General features: G+C 43.1%; 1 protein-coding gene across 1 annotated transcript in view; it reads right to left on the reverse strand.

Annotated features, from left to right (window-relative positions):
- Positions 1–8,250, reverse strand: part of HSD17B12 (hydroxysteroid 17-beta dehydrogenase 12) — a 176,906-nt gene that overhangs the window by 168,019 nt on the left and 637 nt on the right. The gene's annotated exons all lie outside the window — the stretch shown is intronic.

Consider the following 8,250-nt stretch of genomic DNA (forward strand, 5'->3'; position numbering starts at 1 on the left):
CGCCTGTAAATTCCAGCTACTTGGAAGGCTGAGGCGGAAGGATCGCCGGAGCCCAGCAGGTCGAGGCTGCGGTGGCTGGGAGCGGCCACTGCACTCTAGTCTGGCGACAGAGTGAGACTCCAACTCAAAAAAATAAAAAAAATAAAGAAATGACTAGGCTTTAGATATTTTGAAGTTAGCGCCATGGGATTTCCTAATTGTATGTGGAGAATTTCAAAGATGACGCTAAGGTTTTAGTAAATATAACTGAAAGTCGCACATTACCCAATGTGTCTAATTCCACCCTGTTTTAGATTCACTAAGGGGAAATATACATAAAGGAACTGCCTAGTACATCTTTCGCCAGGCAGGGAAGTCTTCTGCAATAGTACTAATCATCTCCCAACTGATCTGTTCACAACTTCAGGTTTTCAGTAGTATATCTGCTGCGTGAATTACAATAATTTCCTGATTTTGACAACCCCCTTTCATCAATAAGCGTAATTTGTACAAATGAAAGATGTTCTTAAACATATGCTACTTGGTATCTGTGAAAACACACAAAGGACTACATTAGAACCTCACTTACACCTCATTTCCCTGCCAAAATAATCCTGCGAAGTATCATCCCCATTTAGATAAAGGATGTTATGCTTAGAGGTTAACTATCTTTGCCTAAGGTCAAACGGCTTAGTAACAGCAAAGCTTGCGTTTGTCCAGCTGCCTCCAAATCCAATCTGTTTGTTAACGATGCTGTATCCCAATGTAATACTCGAGGAACTAACTGTTTGAATTCTCAAATTGGCTAGCCTTTCCTCCCGGTCCATTATGACTAGGTCATTTAAATAGAAATAACTTTATTCAATGGCAGTGAAGATAACTTTTCAGAAGCTGGACAGTCTCCCTAGCATTGCCATTTAGTGACAGGGCACAAACCTTGTCTCATAAGATAGAATGAATAAATAAAACAAAACATTCCTTCTGATATGGATTTGTGGTAAGCTTCTCAACCATAGCACCATGGAATGAAGGAGTTACTGAGAAAGCAATAACCCAGTTTCAGGGTTCATTCAGCAACTATATCACTTAAATCTCTAGTAAGAGAGGAACTTCCCATACTTATATTTTCCCCCCAAGAGAAATGGTGTCTGAGAAATGATAACCAGAAGTGCACAAAAGTGGCCTCCCTTACTATAAAGCATACACTTGCATTTTTAGCAAGGCAATTTTAACTGAGATTATCAGAATAACTCACACCGGCCAATCTCTGTGTTGGCAGTGGTTTTCTCAAAGACGGCCAGCAACAACATCAGGGAGGAAATTCTGGGGACACTTGCAAACTCAACAATGTCACCCTTCTGCTTACAACCCCCTCACTTGCTTCCCATTTGTCTCCAGGACAAAGATGCAAGGCCCTGGTTGCTGGTTGGGCCCTTCCTACCTCTCCTTTCCCGGGCACATCGTGCCCACCCTTCCCTGGGTCCAGTCACTCAGGCCTCATTAACGAGGGCCTTGCTCTTTTTCTCAGAAGTTTGGCAACTGCTGTTCCCTCTGCTCTCTTCCTTCCACTCTTCAGACAGATAACTCACATTCACCCTTCAGATCTCAGCTCAGTCATGGCCTCCCAGGGAAGCTCGAGGACCTCCCCTCACAAGCTCTCACAGAACAAGTGCATTGTCTTCCCACCACTTACTGGCACAAGGTATTCATTCGATTACTGTTTGCCATCTCACTGAACTGTTACAAGGTCCAGCTGGCACACAATAGTGTTTTGGTGTAGGGACAAACAAATAAATAGTGTTATATCATACTCCTCCATGCCCAGAGCAGGCTATGTTCACCCTGTCCCCCAGCCTTAAGCTCACTCTACCCCAAAAGAGATGCATGTGAATTGCTGCATTTAATTTTTTTCTAGAGGACAAGAAAAGAAATGAAATAAAGAATCCACTATTTTCCAAAAATTAACTTCTCCTTATTTACAAAGAGCATCCCATGGCACTAAAATTAATCTATTCAAATCCTCTTACCCATGTATTCTGAACTTACACATTTTGTTATCTAAATCTTCTGACACATTTTTCTGAAACCAAAAGGAATAAATTATCCTCGATTCAACCAACCAAAACAAACAAAAATATTGGTTTTAAAGCTCAATGCTTTTAGTTGCAAGAAGCAAATTTTTCTGAAAACGCAGTCACCCAGATACTAACTTTTTCTTACTAAACCTCATCCTGGCAATTGGCTCAAGTAATGAGTGCACAGTGCTACTAAGGCTAATAGTACTATTAATAATAACAAGTTATTAAACATTTATGTACTATCTATTTTACACAGAATAAGTACTCTCATTTACCCATCACAGCAAGCCCAGGTGACCTGCTAGTAAGTTAGGGAAGCCAGAATCCAAATCTAGGTTGGGGTCTCCATGTTTTCAGGTTTGAACTCTAAATAGGGAAGCTAGTGTTGCACAAAAAGGAAGAGGAAGAATAGAAAAAAAAAAACAGGGTGGGGCAATGGGGGCTGGGGGGAAAGGGGCTGAGGGAAGATGTCCTAACTCAGGGAATAAGTACAGAGGCTGAATCTCCATCCCAGGAAACCTCCCTCATTGGTTCTTCCTCCAAATCAGATCAAGGTCTGCTTTCAGGTCCAGTCTTCCAGCTGCATCTGTCTCCTCTTACATAACACGAGTAGGTTGCCCTGCACCTCCAATCTGGAGAACCTGTTCCATTTAGGTACACGGACTTCCTTTTGGGAGCTGAAGCACGAAATGAACAGATATTCCAAAAACTTTATGATTAAGTTTATTTGTTCTTTGCCTTCCCTCACCTGCCCTGCCTTTTTGAAACTACCATGATCAACATCGGCTCACCAACAAGAACAGATAGCTCTATCCTAGCACTAGAACTTTCTGAATGTCAACAGGGAGCATGTTGTATTTATCCACCTGGACCTCTAGGGAGTCGCTAAGTCCATTCAAGAATGCCCCAGAGTGAAAAACTGAAAATAGCATTCAAAGTCAAGTCCAGCCATTCTGATGGCAGTCAAATCCTTTGTTAAGCTTTTCAGTGACTTTCCAACATTTTCTCATGCAGCAACAAGATTCATAGTTGCAAATGTGAAGAAAATCCCAAGCTACTTAATCCTAAAATGTACCAACTCTTCTGCAATGCTTCCAGAAAAACCAAGCAAATGCACATTTGTGTTTCTTCAGTCAAAAAGTTTTTGGTAAAGTTCGTAGAGTAAAGAAATCTACTCCCGGGAGTGCTCATCCAGTCTGTTGCACTCATGTAGTCTATAGGCAGATCACCAACATATATAGCGGGGTAGACATTGCAGAATGGATGATGTGTCTTCAAATTCTGACTCTGCAATTTACTAACTACAAAGCCACAGACAAAGGGTGTAACTTACTTAAGCCTCCATTTCCGCCCCATCCACTGGAATCAATGGAGCACACAGCTCAAAGAGTTTAAAAATAATCTCTGTCAAGTGCCTAGCACACTTCAAGCATTCATTCAGTAAGTGGTAGTTATTAATATTTCTTCTGCATTTGCCAATCTAAATAATTAACATTTCATAAGATTCTTCAAATCATGTGATACCTCAAAGCCTAGTTAAAGAAAGACACCTCCTGAGTGGATTGCCTGAGCCCGCGGGTTCGAGACACGCCTGGGCAACTTGGCGAGACCTCATCTCTACAATAAATCAAAAAAGTAGCTGGGCGTGGTAGCGCACGCCTGTAGTTCCAGCTACTTGGAAGGCTGAGGTGGAAGGATCGCCGGAGCCCAGCAGGTCGAGGCTGCAGTGGCCAGGAGTGGCCACTGCACTCCAGTCTGGGCGACAGAGTGAGACTCCAACTCAAAAAAAAAGAAAGGCACCTCCTATTAATAGGCTCCACTACTCAAGTCATTTGAGGTTAATACCGTGCAGTTATCCAATGTAAAAACAGACATTGTGATCACAACTGTGATTTTGGCAATTCTTTGATTCTTGAGCTTGGCTAAACAAAGTATGTTTCGATGAACTGTTTGTCTTGAGCGTGGCTAAGCAAAGTGTTTTGCACAGAGTAAGTATTCTCATTTACCCTTCACAACAAGCCCAGGAGACCGGCTAGTAAGAAGGAGACCTGCTAGTAAGAAGAACCCCACCACCCCACACCGCTTTTAAGTTCTTACTATCAACTATATTAGGAAAACCATGAAATGCTATAGAGCCAAATGAATTCCATCAGCTCCCAAAGCTGCACCACCTTAAGGAATGCTAATGTAAATGTGCAGAGGGCAAATGCAGAGGTGAAAGCCCTTTGTGAACTCTGACCTTACTCCACACAAGGGAATATTATTCAGCAATAAAAACGAAAGGAAGTATTGATTCCATGCTATAATGTGGATGAAACTTGGAAACATTATGCTAAATGAAAGAAGCCAGTCACAAAAAACACATATTGTACAATGTCATTCATATAAAATATCCAGAAAAGGCAAGTCTAAGCTGGGCTCGGTGGCTCAGCCTATAATCCCGCGCCTTGGGAGGCTGAGGTGAGTGGATTGCCTGAGCCCGCAGGTTCAAGACCCGCCTGGGCAACTTGGCGAGACCTCATCTCTACAATAAATCAAAAAATTAGCTGGGCATGGTAGCGCACGCCTGTAGTTCCAGCTACTTGGAAGGATCGCCGGAGCCCAGCAGGTCGAGGCTGCAGTGGCCAGGAGCGGCCACTGCACTCCAGTCTGGGCGACAGAGTGAGACTCCAACTCAAAAAAAAAAAACAAAATAGGCAAGTCTATAGACAGTAAATTAGTGGCTGACTAGGGCTGGAGTAGATGGGGGTTGCGGAGTGAGAGCTAATGGGTACAGGGTTTCTTTTTAAGAAGGTTGAAATTTTTCTGCAATTAGATTTGATGATGTCTGCACAATCCAGTGAACATAATAAAAACTCTGAATTGTACACTTTAAGTGGGTAAATTATATGGTATGGTAATTATATCTCAATAAAGCTGTTTAAAAAATCTAAATCACTAACTGATTAGTGGATCCTTTATTCTGTGCTGCATGGAGAAACATCCTCTCCACTAAATACTAAGAACAAGTGCTCCGAGTGCTGTCCTGTGTTTAAAGCTATAAGATATCTTGACTTGGTGAGTATATCTAACTTGCCCTTGTCTCTATCATCTCCACTTTTTTTCTACAGCAATCATTTCCAAACTCCAGTAATGGAAACTGCTCAAATAAATGCAAAACTGATCTATGTCCAAACCAAAGTACAGATTATACTTTTTATGGCTCTACAGCAATAACTGCTCTTTCCTTTACTTAATACAAACTGACCACCCTTGTTATCAACTTCTTTTGATTACTTCCTACACTCACCTTCAAACAACGGTAACTCTCACTTTCTCAGGGTCTCTTTGTTCTCCTAAGAAATACAGCAAGTACCCCTATAGCAGGCAAAGGACTATTACCTACTGAATTGCCTAAACCCATCTGCTAAGGGTCTAGTGAAACCAGTGTGATTCACTTGAGTGAAAATCTTACTGGAAAGAACTGGGGAAAAGAGATGACCTAGCTTTTGATCAGAAGACGGAGATAAAGAATGAGCCAAGTAATGGATGGTCTTAAAAACCTAACAAGACTAAGGAATCTATTATTTAGAATACTTTTACTGTTTGCAAAGCATATCTGTATTTGTATTTATTTTTTCTTTCTGTGTGTGTGTCTGTGTGTGGAGATGGGGTCTCACTACGTTGCCCAAGCTAGGTTGCCTGATCTCCTAGGCTCAAGTGATCTTTCAGCCTTCGTCTCTCAGAGTGCGGGGGTTTCAGGAGTGAGCCATTATGCCCGGCCCATTTTTGTATTTCAACTATTTTCAAAATTTTGATTCTTAAATTTGGAAGTGTTTATGTGATCAGTGTGCCAGTTACTGTGAAGAAAAATAAAAAGTGAGAATCTGCAGTCCCTGCCCCTCAGATCCTAAAATCTGAGGAGAAAGTAAAGATACATGAAGACACTAAGGACAGCAAGAATAAAAAATGCTATGAACTCAGCATAGGTTAATATAGAGTACTTAAAATATTTAATTGGTTATGGAAAGGAAAACATTAAACGAACATTAGTACTGGAAAGTAAGCAATGGCTCCCTTAATGCTGCCTCCCACTAATATTTATTCAAAGAAGCTTGCACAGAGGGCTTTTTTTGTTTTTTTGGTTTTTTTTTGAGACAGGGTTTTACTCTGTCACTCAAGCTGGAGTGTGCAGGCTTTGCACCAGCCTCCTAGCACCGCAGCCTCCTAAGTAGCTGGGACTAAAAGCAAGCCTCCATGTCTGAGATGAGGCCTTATTATGTTGCCCAGACTGGTCTCAAACTCCCGGGCTCAAGCAATCCTCCCACCTCAGCCTCCCAAAGTGCTAAGATTACAGGCATAAACCACCACGCCTGGCCTAAACAGAGACTCTTAAGATTAAGAAGCGATATCTTAGGGGGAAAAAGCATATTAGCACTATTTGCATACAATTAATTCTAAACTCATAACTTTAGTCAAACAAATTATTTTTAACCACAATTTAACCTTAGTTATTCCAGTGTCATCCCTGCTAGTTTTTCAAATTATTTCAGTTTACTCCTCCAAGTGATGCAAAAAGCCTGTTTAAGATGAGCTGCTTTTCATTTTTTGAAAAGTCTCTCAATTTGGAGAGATAAACGAAGTGTTTTCTTTTTCTTTTTTTTGAGTTGGAGTCTCACTCTGTTGCCCAGACAGGAATGCAGTGGCCGCTCTCAGCCACCGCAGCCTCGACCTGCTGGGCTCCGGCGATCCTTCTGCTTCAGCCTTCCAAGGAGCTGGAACTACAGGTGTGTGCTACCACGCCCGGCTAATTTTTGATTTATTGTAGAGATGAGGTCTCGCCTGCCCAGGCGTGTCTCAAACCCGCGGGCTCAGGCAATCCACTCACCTCAGCCTCCCAAAGGCGCAGGATTACAGGCTGAGCCACCGAGCCTGGCTAAGTGTTTTCTTTTAAGACCCAGGCTATGTGGAAGTAAAGTTATAAATAACAATTTGATCGCATCTTCAGCTTAAGTACTTAAGAAAAAGACTTTCCAACATTTCCAAGCCTGTCAATATTTCACTTCAATTATTGCTTCTATGATCCTCTCTGCTGTCCAGTGGTCCAGCTCTAATTTCATATATAAATCTTACAGACACTTCCCTTAATTTACCAATTATTCTTCCTCTGGGGCCAAATCATCAGTACAAATATTACTTATGAAATGTCAATGTCACGTTACTTGACTATGCTTAAGGACTCATGTAGATGACGCGGACTTACCATTTGAATAATTAGCCAGTCTGGTCAATTTTAGACAGAGAGAAGAAAAAAAAAAACTCCAAAAGTCATTGACATCAGCCTTCGCTTGCAAATCACAAATTTTTATCTTGATAAAGTCCTTCTGGCATCACTGCCTTGTATAACTATTGCAAAAGTCCACAAGCAGGTTTCCCAAAGCTGACAACCAAGAACTCGGGCAAGTCAATTGTGAAATCATCATCTCGACGGGAATCAAGTGGAGTACTTTGCCGTCTTTGCCAGAGACTATCACAAAACACCAGGTGACTGTGAAACAGCCGCATCCCGATCTCCACAGCGGCCTCCTACCGCGGAGAGAGCTCACACCCGTAGCCATTCCTACTTGAGACGCTTCTCTTAATGCCTGTGTTAACATAAACCCAAAGGTTCGCTTACGTCTTTCCAGCTAAGTTGTTTAAGTATTGTTGAATGGACAAACCAAAGGCCATGAAGCCCCACGACCCCTGTGCCGTACTCGAGCCTCGTCTGCAAGTAACGCCTAAGCACCCCACAACTTAATAACATGCTTAGGAAGCAACATTCCGTTACGGAATATCCAAAACAATCACGTCAGAGAGACCCACTGCAGTACAGCCTCAGCAATCACCTGGCTTGGAAAAAGAAGGCCAAACGAGATGAAAATCAAAGCGAAGAGGGCGTCCAAAAAGGCGGAGGCAGAAACAGGGAGCGCGCGGAACCTCCCGGCTGGCGGTTCCCCAAGTTCTCCGGCCTGATCTTCGTCCCCCGTGGCTCACGCCCTCCGACCCGAGGGAACGAGACGCGCGGGCTCGGGTCGCTCTCCGCGGGGGCCCTTCCTAGCCGTCCCTGTGCAACTCGCACTTCCGGTTCTCAGGGCAAGGGCTGTCGCCTGACGGAGGGGACCGCTCCCGCCACCCAGCGGGGCTGGCTTCGGCACACTCTGGCGGGGCGCTT

Source organism: Carlito syrichta, unplaced genomic scaffold (assembly GCF_000164805.1).
Source record: "Carlito syrichta isolate Samal-C Ts95f unplaced genomic scaffold, Tarsius_syrichta-2.0.1 Scaffold308800, whole genome shotgun sequence".
Classification (NCBI taxonomy): Eukaryota; Metazoa; Chordata; class Mammalia; order Primates; family Tarsiidae; genus Carlito; species Carlito syrichta.